We start from the raw sequence: 17,331 nt of genomic DNA, 5'->3' as shown, positions 1-17,331 counted from the left end.
TCATACTCCAACCACTCGAATTCCGATAAAACAACACATTCCTCACACCGATCTCCTAATTGACAGGATTTACCCCGGCAATTAGCACAAACAGTATGAGGATCAATAGAAGCTTTCGGAAGACGTTTGTTACAGTCTTTCGCACATTTACGATAGACAGGAGAAGGGTCAGCCATTATGAAAATCCAAAGAAAATCCAAAGGGAAGCCAAGTTCATCAACAAAAATAAAAAAAGGGTTTCAAGAGTTTTATTGAAGCAAAAAACCAACACAGCGAAAGCAATAAAACCAAAACCAAGTACTTCACCAATCGGTAGAAAACTTGAGGTCAAGCGCGAGCGGAACCAATGTTGTCTGGACCACCGACAGAGAAGAACTGGTTTGGTTGAGAAGTATATGCGGTATCTGGCCGATAGTCGGCGCTGGTGGGCACACCCGACAACCTTCATGGCGATCGCTCGCGAGTTTTTGGAATCTGTCGACCGTCGGAGACGTCAGCTATTTATATATTCACCAGCTAAGTTTAATATTTAAAATAAGAAGACTCGCTTAAGGGTGGGTAGAAAATACCCCTAGGACTAAACTGGTCAGTTCTTTTACTTCCCTGGATATGCCAGTTTTACTAGTTCTATATGAGATATGGGGAAACAACCTCAGCAACCTCTATCAGCCCATCATAGGGAATAGTAGGCTGATAGGCCCTGGCCAGTACTTCGTTATATACCTGGTGCTCGGTTGATAAAGGAATCTTCTTCCCTCAAAAGGAAGACTGTGCAGTGGAATACAAAGTCCGGCAAAGCAGATTTCCACTTCTCCACTGCCTCCTGTGCATGACTCCTTGGCAAGAGTGACATGGCCCTTTATGCCGAAGCATTTCAAATACCCAGTGCTATCTTTGGATCAACTAGTTTAAAAATTGGAACACCAAAGCATCCCTCACCCATAGTTTGCCCACTGGTTCACTGCCTGTTGTAATAAAAAAGACCACAGTACACCAGACAGCATGAGTCTCCTGTACTTCTCACAACTGTCAAGAGTTGATAACACCATCCTTTTTACAAAGTACATAACAGCACCTGACCATTGGTCAAGTTACAAGACTGCTTGAAGGGTGACCATGACAGAGAGTCTCCATGACTGCCAACTCAGAAGCCAGGAAGGATGTGCCTTCTGATCTTGAGTCTCTGCTGATGCAGCAAAGACTGGTCTGTAGAATTTATGGAACTAAAAGAGTAGAAGTCATGGAACTAAAACAAATAGTAGTAGACATGAAGTTATAATAAAAAGTAATAGCAGTATTGGTAGCAGTGAAATTCATAGCAGCAGTATTTGCAGTAAAATTATATGGATAAATAGCAGCAGTACAGTACAGTAGTTGTGATGGAATTCAAAGGAAAAGGTAATAAAGTATCAGCGACAGAAGTAGCAGTTGTAATAATTACAAGGAAAACTACTATGATAAATATAGCAGAAGATTAAATATAGTAGTATTAAGTTTACCAAGAAAATTAATAGCAGCAAGGGCATTCCAGAGGAAATAGTGTAATCAGCAGCAAGGGTAGTATCAACATTCTTAGGGATGAAAAGTAGTGTGGTTGTCTTCACAAAAGTGGTAAAATTGTATAAGTTGTAGTAGCAATGGTGGTAGTAACGATAGAATACTTAGTTTCAAAATTGTCTAAATCTGGTTAAGATTCTGCGCCAATTTCTCATTGTAACTACTTGTATTACTACTAATACTCCTACTGCTGCCTTTGCCTATATAAATTATGTTCTTTAGTATCTACAGCTATTTGTGAAGCTTTTTCTCACAACCAAGACTGTTCAATGTCTTTTAATACAAGTGCCACCCCATTAACTATACAATACCCTTAATGAATGCCACAATAACCATGGTTTCCATAACACTATTTCACTTCAACTTTTGTGTTTGCAATATGTTGAAGACTAAGAGCAAATTACAAGCTGTATATCATTAACTTTGGGAATCATATCTATTTAGTGATTGATGAAATTTTCTAGAAAAAGGGAATGGAGTAGCAAAATTATGTAAGAAATGCTAAAAACACTGTAGGAGATTACTTATGTTTCCCATTTTAATATATGAGACCATTTTCTATAATGAGTACCGGGAAGAGAAAATGTTATATCAGATGGTTTTGAGCTAAAACTCAAGTGTGACAGTTTGAGAAAGATAAGATATTCAGGTAAAAAAGCAACTGACGAGAAGGTTAGGCAAGGATGAGCCTTTTATACTGATAGATGAAGAGGCTAATGTTTTTTAATGATTTGCTTGGGGGTTCATCTATGGATTAGCAGTGAAAATATGAATACTGTACTGTACACTAACCAATGTCTTGACAGCTTTATTGAGTCTATACTGTTCAGGGATGACCTTAAAGATGAATGAATGAATAAATTAAATAAATAAATTTTATAATATATATATATATATATATAATATATATATATATATATATATATATATATATATATATATATATATATATATATATATATATATATATATATATATATATATATATATATATATATATATATATTGTAAGGACAACATCTTATAACGCTTGTAGCACTCTTTTTACCTTTGCACATATTCTGCGTAAATACCCTGTAAATACTGTTTATGCATTCATGCGCAGAATCACCTGCCCTTCATTTTTATGTAAGACTCATTGTTATATGTCAAGGATAGGATTTTATAATAACCATAAAATCAATGTAAGAAAACACAAATGCCCGCATTTCTCACCTGTTTGTGGTCGGACGGTCACCTAACCAGGTCACTACAATTCCGTCCGCACAGGTCAATGTATTCGACCCGTCTCGGAAATAAAGCATCACTCGACTATGGTCTGTCTCTTATACCTCACAACTGGTGACCCCGGAGTTTTCCGTTAACGGACTTACAGCGGCGATTCCCAAAGACATCGTTTGGGCTTGCGACTCCATTCACCTCAACGCCATTACCAGACTCATCACTGCGCAAGTTATTTTGCGTTTTGGCGGTAGCAAAATTTTGCTATGGAGTTTCCCTTAACGGACCTACGACAGTGATTTCGACAAATCTTTTGGGCTCGCAACTTCACATATCCCAACGCCACTAACGGCCTCATTACGGCGCAAATAATTTTGCGTTCTGGCATTTCAAAACGCAGTTTTTTGCCATGGCAATTAGCAACTACTCGGCTGGCTGGAATTTCTACTCCATTAGCGGACTAAATACGGCTCAATTCTGAGTTTCGGAGTGTGAGGTCCGATGAGAGATTCAGAAGTCGATAGTACCTCGCCCCTCGCAACCAAAGGGCACGGCGCAGTAGTCACGCAAACAACACAAACGGCTGCCTCCATTCACACCCGACGCGGTGACAGTATGGTTTCAGCGTGCCGAGTCCCACTTCAGGTTAGCAAACATCATCAACGAATTGAAAAAAATCTGATATGGAGATGGTAACACTGACACTGGACGCGTTCAAATGAACCTCCTCCTAGCTGAGACAGAGGCCGGGACCCATGAGGTACAGAGACCTTAAAATAAATTAACGGAGGTCTATGATCTCCTGGTACCCCTGAGGGCCCACTGCGTCCTCGAACTAATGATAACGCCCCTCAGGTGACATCCACCCCTCAGCAGCCTGGGACAAACTGCTGGACCTCCTCCAGCTGAACAAGCTCGACGTCGACGAGCGGCCCAGGGAGATAAGCCTATCAAGAGATCTTCCTCCGTCGCCTTCCACGAAGCATCCGCGCCTAGCTGAAAGGCGCCGAGGACCTGGAAATGTCATTGTTGGTTGCAAAGTCCGACAAACTCCACCTGGCAACCCAGGATGCCAGATACGCCGCCACCACCTCCATCAATGCCGTCATAGAGAATACAGATGAGTACCCAGCGGAGCCAGACGATACAGGGGTCAATGCGATCCATGACGGAAGATACAAGTACTCCCGCCCACGGCCCCCACTGCACCAACAACAGCAGCGATGCCAACAAGAGCAAGGGCAATGACAAGAGGACCACTACCACAAGGGCTCCGACCTTCCCAGATGGTGCTACTTCCACCGAGTCTGGGGGAAAGCGGCACGGAAGTGTGTTCAACCAAGCGCCCATCCAAAAAACTAGGTGGGCAACCACGCCTACAAGCAACCATGGAGCAGGTGAGGCCCAATCACATGGGCTTCTACATCCTTGACGTAAACTCAGGAAAAATGTTATTTTGATAATAAAATAAATTTTTGAATATACTTACCCGGTGATTATAATAGCTGCAACTCTGTTGCTCGACAGAAAAACTCTACGGAAAAATTCGCCAGCGATCGCTACACAGGTAGGGGGTGTACTCAACAGCGCCATCTGTCGTTCAGATACCCAGTACTCATTGTAAACAAAGAACTCAATTTTCTCCTCGGTCCACTGTGTCTCTATTGGGGAGGAAGGGAGGGTCCTTTAATTTATAATCACCGGGTAAGTATATTCAAAAATTTATTTTATTATCAAAATAACATTTTTCAATATTTAACTTAGCCGGTGATTATAATAGCTGATTCACACCCAGGGGAGTGGGTAGAGACCAGCAAAATATGTTTACATCATATGAGCTAAGAATTTTTATTTCATTTTAGAAGTTATCAAAATAACTAAACAAAATAAATAGGTACCTGGTAAGGAAGTCGACTTGAACAATTACTCTGCCTTTTTAAGTACGTCTTCCTTACGGAGCCTCGCGATCCTCTTAGGATGCTGAGCGACCCCTAGGATCTGAAGTATCAAGGGTTGCAACCCATACAACAGGACCTCATCAAAACCTCTAATCTAGGCGCTTCTCAAGAAATGACTTTGACCACCCGCCAAATCAACTAGGATGCGAAAGGCTTCTTAGCCTTCCGGACAACCCAAAAACAACAATAAAAACATTTCAAGAGAAAGATTAAAAAGGTTATGGAATTAGGGAATTGTAGTGGTTGAGCCCTCACCCACTACTGCACTCGCTGCTACGAATGGTCCCAGAGTGTAGCAGTTCTCGTAAAGAGACTGGACATCCTTAAGATAAAAAGACGCGAACACTGACTTGCTTCTCTAATAGGTTGCGTCGATTATACTTCGCAGAGATCTATTTTGTTTAAAGGCCACGGAAGTTGCGACAGCTCTAACTTCGTGTGTCCTTACCTTCAGCAAAGCTTGGTCTTCCTCATTCAGATGGGAATGAGCTTCTCGTATTAACAGTCTGATAAAATAGGATAAAGCATTCTTTGACATAGGCAAAGATGGTTTATTAACTGAACACCATAAAGCTTCAGACGGGCCTCGTAAAGGTTTAGTTCGTTTTAAATAGAACTTAAGAGCTCTTACAGGGCATAAGACTCTTTCTAGTTCATTTCCAAACATACGATAAGCTTGGAATATCGAACGATTTTGGCCAAGGTCGAGAAGGCAGCTCGTTTTTGGCTAGAAAACCAAGTTGTAGAGAACATGTAGCCGTTTCAGATGAGAATCCGATGTTCTTGCTGAAGGCATGAATCTCACTGACTCTTTTAGCTGTGGCTAAGCATACCAGGAAAAGAGTCTTTAAGGTGAGATCTTTCAGGGAGGCTGATTGTAGCGGCTCGAACCTGTCTGACATAAGGAATCTTAGTACCACGTCTAAATTCCAACCAGGTGTAACCAAACGACGCTCCTTCGTGGTCTCAAAAGACTTAAGGAGGTCCTGTAGATCTTTATTGTTGGAAAGATCTAAGCCTCTGTGACGGAAGACTGATGCCAACATGCTTCTGTAACCCTTGATAGTGGGAGCTGAAAGAGATCGTTCTTTCCTCAGATATAAGAGGAAGTCAGCTATATGAGTTACAGAGGTACTGGTCGAGGATACGGATACAGTGAACCCTCGTTTATCGCGGTAGATAGGTTCCAGTCGCGGCCGCGATAGGTGAAAATCCGCGAAGTAGTGACACCATATTTACCTATTTATTCAACATGTATATTCAGACTTTTAAAACCTTCCCTTGTACGTAGTACTGTTAACAAACTACCCTTTAATGTACAGAACACTTAATGCATGTACTACAGTACCCTAAACTAAAACAGGCACAAATATTAAAGGTGATTTTATATCATGCATTTCCTAAACATGCTAAAAAGCACGATAAAAAATGGCAACCAATGTTTTGTTTACATTTATCTCTGATCATAATGTAGAAACAAACTGGAGGTAGAGCTTTGCTTATTACCCAGACATATTTCCCATACTTTTCCCTTAGAACTACATCACATCTTCCTACTTTAGATATATATATATATATATGTATATATATATATATATATATATATATATATATATATATATATATATATATATATATGTGTGTGTGTGTGTATATATATATATATATATATATATATATATATATATATATTTATATGTATACACATATACATACCTACATATATACATAAATACATGCATACATATATATATATATATATATATATATATATATATATATATATATATATATATATATATATATTACTGTATATATATGGGTTATGGAAAAAATCCGCGAAGTGGTGAATCCGCGATGGTCGAACCGCGAAGTAGCGAGGGTTCACTGTACTGACTTGCACCAGTTTCGGAAGATTTCCCACTTCGATTGGTAGACTCTAAGGGTGGATGTTCTCCTTGCTCTAGCAATCGCTTCGAAAAGCCTCTAGCTCTCGAGAGTCTTTCGATAGACTGAAGGCAGTCAGACGAAGAGCGTGGAGGCCTTGGTGTACCTTCTTTACGTGTGGCTGACGTAGAAGGTCCACCCTTAGGGGAAGTGTTCTGGGAACGTCTACTAGCCATCGAAGTACCTCGGTGAACCATTCTCTCGCGGGCCAGAGGGGAGCAACTAGCGTCAACCTTGTCCCTTCGTGAGAGGCGAACTTCTGCAGTACCTTGTTGACAATCTTGAACGGAGGGAATGCATATAGATCTAGATGTGACCAATCTAGGAGAAAGGCATCTATAAGAACTGCTGCTGGGTCCGGGATTGGTGAGCAAAATATTGGGAGCCTCTTGGTCATCGAGGTTGCGAAGAGATCTATGGTTGGCTGGCCCCAGGTGGCCCAAAGTCTCTTGCATACATCCTTGTGGAGGGTCCATTCTGTTGGAATTATTTGTCCCTTCCGACTGAGACAATCTGCCATGACATTCAAGTTGCCTTGGATGAACCTCGTTACTAGTGATATGTTTAGACCTTTTGACCAGGTGAGGAGGTCCCTTGCGATCTCGTACAACGTCAGAGAGTAGGTCCCTCCTTGCTTGGAGATGTACGCCAAAGCCGTGGTGTTGTCCGAGTTCACCTCCACCACTTTGCCTTGAAGGAGAGACCTGAAGCTTTTCCAGGCCAGACGTACTGCCAGTAGCTCCTTGCAGTTGAAATGCATTGTCCTTTGACTCGAGTTCCATATTCCCGAGCATTCCCGACCGTCTAATGTCGCACCCCAGCCTACGTCCGATGCGTCCGAGAAGAGAACGTGGTTGGGAGTCTGAACAGCCAGGGGAAGACCCTCTCTTAGGTTGATATTGTCCTTTCACCAAGTCAGACAAGACTTTATCTTTCCGGAAACCGGGATCGAGACCGCTTCTAGCGTCTTGTCCTTTTTCCAGTGAAAAGCTAGATGGTATTGAAGAGGACGGAGGTATAGTCTTCCTAGTGACACAAATTGATCCACGGATGACAGCGTCCCTACCAGACTCATCCACAGCCTGACTGAGCAGCGTTCCTTCTTCAGCATCTTCTGGATGGATAGCAGGGCTGGGGGCTGATCGTCTTGTTGTTCAGCAACGTCCTCATCAGAGGGTTCCTCATCCGAAACTGATGAGGAAACGGCAACGGAGTGGGCAACGTCTGGCTCGCTGAATCCGGTCGCACTGGTGGATGCGTGACGGAGCCGGACGCAATATCATGGAACTGCTGCACAGTCTGTGAACTGTCAACAACCATGGGTGCGCGAGGAAGCACAGCGTCAACCCGAGACTGTCTAGACCGTCTGGGTTGTGCAGTCAACACCCTACCGGGTTGCTGAGGTTGACGCACTGCGTCAAAACAAGTCACCTCTGCTGGTTGTTGAACGTCCTGAACGTCAACAACCACCTCCGAGCGTCGCTTAACGTCAACGTGCGGCTGGCAACCCACACTGGGTCGCATCGGTGGAGGAACCACCTCAACTGGCAGACGCGAGTAGGTTACCTCAGCGTCAACAGGGCGCACAACCGACCGGTTGGAAGGTTGTTGGCCAGAAGGTTCGGTAGCAACCTTCTCCGCATTTAAGTCCTCTATCAAGGACGCAAGCTTGGACTGCATGTCTTGCAGCAAAGCCCATTTAGGGTCTACGGGAGCAGGTGTGGCAACAGACGGGGTTAGCGACTGAGGCGGAACCGTTTACCATCCCTGAAAGCCTTGTTATGCGTGACATAATAGTACAGCAAAACTTCAAAGGCTCGACAACAGCTGTGAAGTTGACCTGTAAACAACTTGGAGCGTCTCCTGGCTAGGCGCCAGGGAGAGTCTACCAGAATTGAGAAGTCTATCTGGGCAGAGGCATGAACTCCCAAGCCGAGAACTTCTCTTGTGTCATATCAGACTCTCGCTCTATAAACCAGTTTAAAAGAAGGGAAAGCAAAGGCTGTATCCCCCAAACTCCTCCTGGTGAAAAACCAGTCGCCTAGCCAACGTAACGCTCTCTAGGAGAGCGAGAGAGCACTAGCTTAAAAACAACGGCTTCGAAGTAGCTAGGCCTAGTGTAAGCTCTGACGTTTAGGCGAACGAGGAGCAGCAGTTACAAAAAGATCCGGACGAAGATCCTTAAAAAAAATCATCATGATTTAATTAAAGTCCATAGGAGGCTAAGCAGCTTTAGGCTCCTCTCCATCTGACAGAGTCCTCAAGGGAATATCAGTAGGAGGGAGAACAGCAACTTCCTCATCTACAGGAACCTTGTCCGATAAAAGCTGAGTCTCTCACTGGTGCATTAGTAGCGGACCAGAACGCAACGTCATGTGACTGCTTGACAGTCTGTGAACTGTCAACAACTGAACTGTCAACCACAACAGGTGCGTGAGGACGCACAGCGTCCACTCGAGACTGCTTTGACTGCCTAGACTGAGCAGTCAAAACAACTCTAGAATGCGTAGGTTGACGCACAGCGTCAAAACAAGTCAACTCCGATTGTTAGTGAACGTCTTGAACGTCAAAAGGAGCATCAGCCAGTGGCCTAACGTCCAAATGCGGCTGAAAAACCACACGAGACCGCATCGAGTGTGGTTCTAAACAACCTGACTGACGTGACTAAGCTACGCCAACGTCAACAGTAAGCACAAAGGAACGTTAGGTTGGCTGAAAGCCAGGATCTCGATGAGATAAACGGCTAGACTCAACGGACTAATCGGCAGAATAGTCTTCCATAAGGGAGGCAAGCATATACTGCATGTTTTGCCATACAACCCCTTAAGGATCAACGGAAATGGTTGTGGTAATAGACAAGGGTAACGTCTGTGACCGCAACACTTTGCCTACAAAAAAAGACTCTCGGAGTCTGTGTTACGCTTTTGTTAGGCGGCGAGCAGTTATCCGATGACTGCATAGGGTCAGAGCTGTCCTAATGGTTGTAACCAGGACGCTGGACCTGTCCTGAAAGGACTGACTTTCGCTTAAGGGCTTCGAAACCTTGTGACAGGTTTCTTATGCGAAAAGCCTACGGATGGCGAGGAGAAACAACGTCTCTCTCGTCTTATGGTAGGGGAGATCTTGGTAAGATACACCCGATACCATAGAGGGAAAACGTCTGTTCGTTGGTCAAGGCCTCTCGAACCCATAAGTCGTTTGACATTACTTCTCCCCTGGGCTTGGGAGCATGTAAGAGGTCCCGGACTAGGTGAACGACAGGCACGAACAGACGAACCCTCGGACGCAACACTGTAACACTTTGCGCCTCGGACGCAACACTGTAACACTTTGCGCATATCACTTTATCACTTCGATTTTCTGTTTTGCACTTATTTCTACCTGAAACACGCAATTCTACCCTTCATTAAAAGGTAGTAATTGCGAAATCAGTCGTATAATGCAAGCTCATAATACCAGCAAAAAACAGAAAACATATTTTAAGATAAAAAAAAAAATCAGTGGCTGGGAAAGAGACTAAACACTAGTTCATATAACTACGTTTTCAATCTCTCACCGCACATAGCCTGGGGACGAGAATAAAAACCTAAAAACGTTTTATCCTTCCTCCCCGTACAGCGACTAGGGACGTGAGTAACACGAGAACAACGTTACCCGCTTGAACGGAACGTTTTCTCTCCTCTCTCTCCCTCCGTCTCTATCTCTCTCTCTCTTTCTCTCTTGATTTCGCACCTAAGAGAAGAGCCCAATTATATATCGTCAAAAAAAAACATGTTGTCTAAAGGAAAAAACTGAAAGGTTTTTCAAATAAAAAGTTCCTTTAAATTAGAATTTAAAACATTTAAGCTAAGAAAGAATGAACAAAACGTCAGAATCGATTTACTCTTACTGCAAAGTGAAACCGTGATACACTCTCTCTCTATCGTAACGATAGAGCGCATGTTGAACGTCCTGAACGTCAACAACTGCGTAGCATAAAAAACTAAACGTTAGTTCATCTTTGAAAACAGTACGAAGACTATCAAAGAAATTCTTTCATAAAATATTACATTTAAAAAGTTTTAAATCCTTAGCTCTTTAAAAACTAAAGGCGATATAAAGGGCTCAACGTTGATTAACTTCGGTTTCCAAGTTAGGACCGCCTACTCTCAGGAAAGGTCTATATGAACAAAGCATTAAAATTTATTTTTATATGTTTATAAAAAATGGAAAGTTAATCGAAGAGGCCTAATAAAGGCGGAGAGATATAAAATATATAGAGGAAAATCTATAACGTGATAAGATAATTACTAAAAGCCTAAACACACTTCCGTCTAAGGGAAGGGTCGGCCATTTAAAAGTGAAAGAAAGTCCATACTCTCTTTGTCACCATAATTAAATCTATCCAAAACGAGTTCAAGATTTAAGATGAAGATAAAACACCTGCATAGCGAAAGCTCAAAACTAGAATAGTGTACTTCACCAAATAGTTGTGAAAACAAATCCAGTTAGCAACAGCGAATTAGTAGGTCTTGCCGGTAGCCCGACAGAGAGAAAATTGAGTTCTTTGTTTACAATGAGTACTGGGTATCTGAACGACAGATGGCGCTGTTGAGTACACCCCCTACCTGTGTAGCGATCGCTGGCGAATTTTTCCGTAGAGATTTTCTGTCGAGCAACAGAGTTGCAGCTATTATAATCACCGGCTAAGTTAAATATTGAAAAAGGTTCCTGGTGGATACCGGTGCTACAATGGTAACGATCCCGCCCCCGAAGGACGACCATGGCCTTTCATAAGATGACAGGGCTTCTTTGGTTGCCGCGAACGGAAGCCCCATCACCTGTTATGGGACGAGAACACTGTAGATATCCATCATGGGCCAGAACTACAGCTGGCCTTTCCTGATCGGAGACGTCAAGGGGCCCCTCCTGGGTGCCAACTTCCTCGCTCACCACGGACTGCTGGTAGACGTATGTTGCAAACGACTAGTGGACCAGGGTACCTACCAATCCCACCATCTCTCCAGTGGACCCAGCCTCCCCAGGGTGTGCTCAGTCACACCCCAAGAATACAGCCGCCTGCTGCAGAAATTCCCATAGGTTTTCAAACCCGAGCTCCGACAACTGGAGGGCGTCCCCGCCAAACATGGGATATTTCACCATATCTCTACGACTGACGTCCCAACCCACTGCAGGTTCCAACGCCTCCCTCCGCAGAAGCTTCAGGACGTCAAAAGTGCCTTCCAGGAGATGGAGCGCACAAGAATCTGCAAAAAGGCGTCCAGCCCATGGGCCTCTCCACTGCACATGGTCAAGAAACCCGACGGGGGTTGGAGGCCCTGCAGTGATTATAGATGCCTCAATCTGGCCACGATACCTGACCACTACCCACTGCCCAACATGCAGGATCTCACCAGAGCCCTCCACGGGGCCACTATTTTCTCCAAGATGGACCTCTTAAAGTCCTATTTTCAAGTCCCCGTGCACCACGACGATATCCCAAAGATGTCCATCATCACCCCCTTCAGGTACTACGTATTCTCCTACACGATGTTCGGCCTGAGAAACGCTGGAGCGACTTTCAGGCGTCTGATGAACAGCATTTTGGGGGACCTTCCCTTCTACGCCGTCTATGTCGATGACATCCTCGTGCTCTCCAAGACACAGGAGGAACACCTGGGGCACGTGTGGACGGTTCTGAAGCGACTGCAGTGGAATGGCCTTGTGGTACGCTTCGACAAATGCACTTTCAGGGCTGAGAAGGTGGAGTTCCTGGGGCACGAACTCTCAAAAAGGGGCATGGATTCCATAAACAAGTTCCCAACGCCGACCTCCATGAAGTCCCTCCAGGAATTCATCGGCATGGTGAACTAATACCCAAAAGGCGTGATGACCCCCTTCTCAACGTCCTGAAGGGGAAACCGAAGAAAATAGTGGGGTACTCTTCAACAAGAAGCCTTCACACAAACAAAGATTGCCTTCTGCAAGGCCACAACCCTGGCCTACCAGGACCCCGGGGCCCCCGAGGTTAGCTACGGATGCCAGTAACATTGCGTGCGGTGCCGTCCTTGAGCAGGTGATCAACGACGTGTCCCTACTACTCGCCTTCTTCAGGAAGACGTTAAAACCACCCGAGACTCGCTACAGCACTTTCGACCGCAAGCTTCTGGCAGTGTACCATGCCGTCAAATATCTCAAATACTTGCTGAAGGGACCACCTGCCTCTAGTCCATGCTTTCACCAAGCCCAGGGATGCAATTCCGCCTGACAGCAACGACATACGGCGGCCATCTCTGAGTTCGGCTGGTCTATCAGCTACATCCCTGGGAGAAAGATTCCGTTGTCAGTACAGTATCAACTCCATCCATATCGGGGTGGACTACGAAGGCATCGCCCAGGAACAAACAGCCGATTCCGCCACAGCAGACGCAAGGTCCTCCTCGACCTCACTTCAATGGGAGGAAGTCTAAGTTACATCCCAACGGCCCCACTCTGCTCTGCGATACCAGCACAAGCCGCCCTCGACCTTTCATCCCTCCATCGAGACAAAGGCTGGTATTCGACGTCATCCACGGCCTCTTGTACCCCTCATCAATGACTACTATCAAGCTGATGATGACCAACAAGTTCGTGTGGCCAGGAATCAGGAAGGACGCACACGAGTGGGCACGTGCATGCACGACCTGCCCAACCAGCAAGGTAGGCCGTCACACCCAGTCAGGAGTCGGCAGTTTCCCTCAACCCAAACGACGGTTCGGACACATCCACGTCAACATTGTGGGGCCCTTACCACTCTCGAGCGACGCCAGGTACCTCCTCACAATCATCGACCGTTCAACGAGGTGGCCAGAGGCGACTCTCGTGACTGAAGCATCATTGGACGCCTGTGCTCAGGCTCTTCTCTTCCGCTGGATTAGCCGTTTCGAGGTCCCAAACGGCATGACAACCGACAGAGGTCCCGCTTTCATCTCAGACCTGTGGGCATCCCTCACCCTCCTGATAGGGACCAACCTGCACAGCACGACGGCCTATAACCCTGCAGCCAACGGCATGGTTGAAAGAAGCCACCGGTTCCTGAAGACAGCCTTAATGGCCCGATGCACAGACGAGCATTGAGTCAAGCAACTTACCTGGGTCCTCCTTGGTTTTCGAACAGTCCCAAAAGCAAACGGCAACGCCTCTTCGGTAGAAAAAGTCTATGGGGAGACCATCATGGTCCCTGGTGAGTTCTTCCCCTCCAATCCAGACACCGAAGACATCAGCCTCGCCCAGCTACGGGAAAGGGCAGGAAAATTCACACCCTGCCACAAAACGTACGCGGATACGACAAAGCATTTCAGGCCTGCCTCGCTGGACACCTGCCGCTACGTCTTCAGTCTTCATCAGGCAGGACGATCACCGCCACCCCCCAACTCTCACATCTTTACAAAGGGCCCTATCGCGTGCTGGAGAGAACGAAGAGGACATTTAAAATCATGGTCCATGGAGCAGAAGACTGGTTGACCGTGGATAGATTAAAGCCTGCTCATATAGAAAGCGACATCGACGTACACGAGTAGCAAGGTCAGCACCCAAGAGTGCCTCCCCAGAACACACAAATAGAGGACGCAAGAAGCCCGACCAGACGCGGTTCAAAGAAACCACAGCCAGCAGTCGACCCCCCTGGTTCTCCCCACTAGGGTGACATCTTGCAACCGCATATCGAGTGTAACGGCATCCCTCACTAAAATTGTCTGGCTCGTTTTTCAACTTCACCGAAAGTAATACAGTACCCCTATAAATAGCGGAGAGTTTGTACATGCACTGGAACAAATAACTATAACAGAACAAGTTAACCCGCTAGAACTTGCGCAAATGCAAAATTCTGTACATAGAGGGGTAGAATGATCGAAGACATAAATAATGAATTGATAGCACCAAGTCCAAAATAAGTATTATTAGTATGGGAATAATGTGAAATGTTACGATGAGGAAAACAATTTGAAACAACTGAAACGGGGGTAACGAGTTTTACGCTTGTGAAAATTCGAAATATGTACTCTTATTATTACATCAGTGAATACAAACACACTGAATTACCAGGGGCAAGTCGAGTAGAATACTTGAATGTGCATGTGAAAAACAATCTCTTCTCGTAGAATACTTGATTTTCCAGTAGAGAATGGTATTTCGACTCATACTGGAAGAAGTAAAAAGGGGGAGGGACTAAGAAATATACGAAAAAAAGTGAAAGGGCGGCTAGTGTGCAAAAGGGTGAAAAATGGTAGGTGGTAGGTTGGCCAGGGCACCAGCCACCTGTTGAGATACTACCACTAGAGAGTTATGGGGTCTTTTGACTGGCCAGATAGTACTACATTGGATCCTTCTCTCTGGTTACGGTTCATTTTCCCTTTGCCTATACACTCACACACCGAATAGTCTGGCCTATTCTTTACATATTCTCCACTGTCCTCATACGGCTGACAACACCGAGATTACCAAACAATTCTTCTTACTGCACTGCAATTGTTCAGTGGCCACTTTCCTCTTTGTAAGGGTAGAAGAGACTCTTTAGCTATGGTAAGCAGCTCTTCTAGGAGAAGGACACTCCAAAATCAAACCTTTGTTCTCTAATCTTAGGTAGTGCCATAGCCTCTGTACCATGGTCTTCCACTGTCTTGGGTTAGAGTTCTCTTGCTTAAGGGTACATTCAGGTACACTGGTCTATCTTATATCTTATTTCTCTTCCTCTTGTTTTGTTAAAGTTTTTATAGTTTATAAAGTGATATTTATTTTAATGTTGTTGCTCTTCTTAAAATATTTTATTTTTCCTTGTTCCTTTTCCTCCCTGAGCTATTTTATCTGTTGGAGCCCCTGGGCTTATAGCATCCTGCTTTTACAACTAGGGTTGTAGCTTAGCAAGTAATAATAATAATAATACTCAACAAAGGTATGTACAGACGAAACGAATGGGAGTAAATCCACAGAAAGCTTAAAACGGTTACTGCACACCAAGGCATGATCAAACGAATGAACAGGAGCGACTACGTCTAAAACCCTTAATGTCAACAAACAAATGAAAAATAGCACCGTATTATAGGATGCAGATAATTTGCGTAGTTTTCCAAGGATTTATCATACGTCACAGAAAATGTATAGAAAAAAATATTTGTTTTACTACTATTCACCATTTTCCCAGTTGCCTTACATTTTCCCAATCCTAAAACCCCGGTTCCCACCCCGGATATATTAGGGTATTTCTTGCTGCTTATTTATTAGTATAGAGAAAAGATTTTTTACCATTAATTACCGTTTTCCCAGTATATTTTCCTCACCCTAAACTCCCGGTTCCCACTGGGTGTGGGTGTCCCTCATTATCGGCAGATATATCAGAGTATATCTCAGTAATTATTTATCAAACCCAAATTTAAATGTCATTTTTTTAAATAAAGCAGGAGTTTTCCTAAGGGAAATGCATTATCTTCCATTGCAAAATGTTCAGACCAGAATTATAGTAAAACCAATTTATTATAACAATTATAAAGCTCACGATTCACTAAAAAGCTGTCTAGAGTGTAATCACTAGAAAATAATCTGCAGTATTTAAGGTAAGTGAACGAATCATACTAGGATACATTGATGCCAAGTGATAAATGTTCTAATAATAGTATCATTGGTCATACAGAATTATGGAAGATGAAGAGCAAGGACGGTGCTTGTTGCGAGGAGAACCCGGCCACCTAGTTTAGGTTAGGTGGGTATGCTTGGGTTACAATATATTCCTGTTTTCCCCTACTCAAAATCCCAGGTTTCCCATGATAAACTTCAGCTATATATTTTTCTGAAACTATTCATTTGCGACAGGAACGAGTGTCATTTTCGAAGAGAGCATAATTTTTTCTATAAGACAAAGTAGTTTTTTTACTAGGTTACATTGCCCTGTAATACACTACAATAATACATAGAAAATTATTCAATAATGTTTTGCTGTAATACAATATTCCTAATGAAAACAATAAGGTTTAATTTTATATTTTAACAAAATACACAAAATATCATAATCAGCATATTTCAATAGATCACTACTTTAACATTAGTTTGAACCCTATAACCATGATCTGCATAATTATGCTGGAAAGCTATATGATTAATGTATCTGACGGAAAATAACAGGGTAAAATTATAGTTACGGAAGGAAAAACATTTTGAACAGAAAAAAAAATTCCTGTAGTAAATAATGTGCTCTTATTGAAATTGACCTTTTCAACAGCAAATAAACCAAAAACCAATTAGACCATCTAAGGAGGGGGGTATCTTTTAGAAATTCAATAGTTTTTGCTGTGCCGTGCGCTTGCTTCACTCGTGGAAAAACATCAAGCTCCTATGTACTGGGAAGCGGTACATGTTGAGCTGCGCACGTTAACCCCATTGATTATCATTTCTTAGATAATTAAGTTTCTATTTCCAGTGAAAATTAAGTAATTTTCAAAGAAAACGGATACAAAATTACCGAAAACGGATGTTAAGGGTTTTTTAGTAAAAAAGAATTTTCCGTCCGTAACTATAACAAAACCAATAACAGTATTATACAATTACAAAAAATATACAGTAGGCGATAACCCTAAGCTTAGTAAAGTTGACTATTGTATCAATTCACCTTCAATTGAAATGTCCATTATGGAATATAACA

At 43.6% G+C, this 17,331-nt stretch overlaps 1 protein-coding gene across 1 annotated transcript in view; it reads right to left on the bottom strand.

Annotated features, from left to right (window-relative positions):
* The window catches only part of LOC137629636 (RNA polymerase I-specific transcription initiation factor RRN3-like), a 118,470-nt gene that overhangs the window by 101,005 nt on the left and 134 nt on the right, over nucleotides 1-17,331 (bottom strand). The window lies entirely within an intron of this gene.

Source organism: Palaemon carinicauda, chromosome 37, assembly GCF_036898095.1.
Source record: "Palaemon carinicauda isolate YSFRI2023 chromosome 37, ASM3689809v2, whole genome shotgun sequence".
NCBI classification, from domain to species: domain Eukaryota; kingdom Metazoa; phylum Arthropoda; class Malacostraca; order Decapoda; family Palaemonidae; genus Palaemon; species Palaemon carinicauda.
The sequence above is the reverse complement of the archived record's forward strand: the minus strand, read 5'-3'. Positions and strand labels throughout refer to the sequence as shown.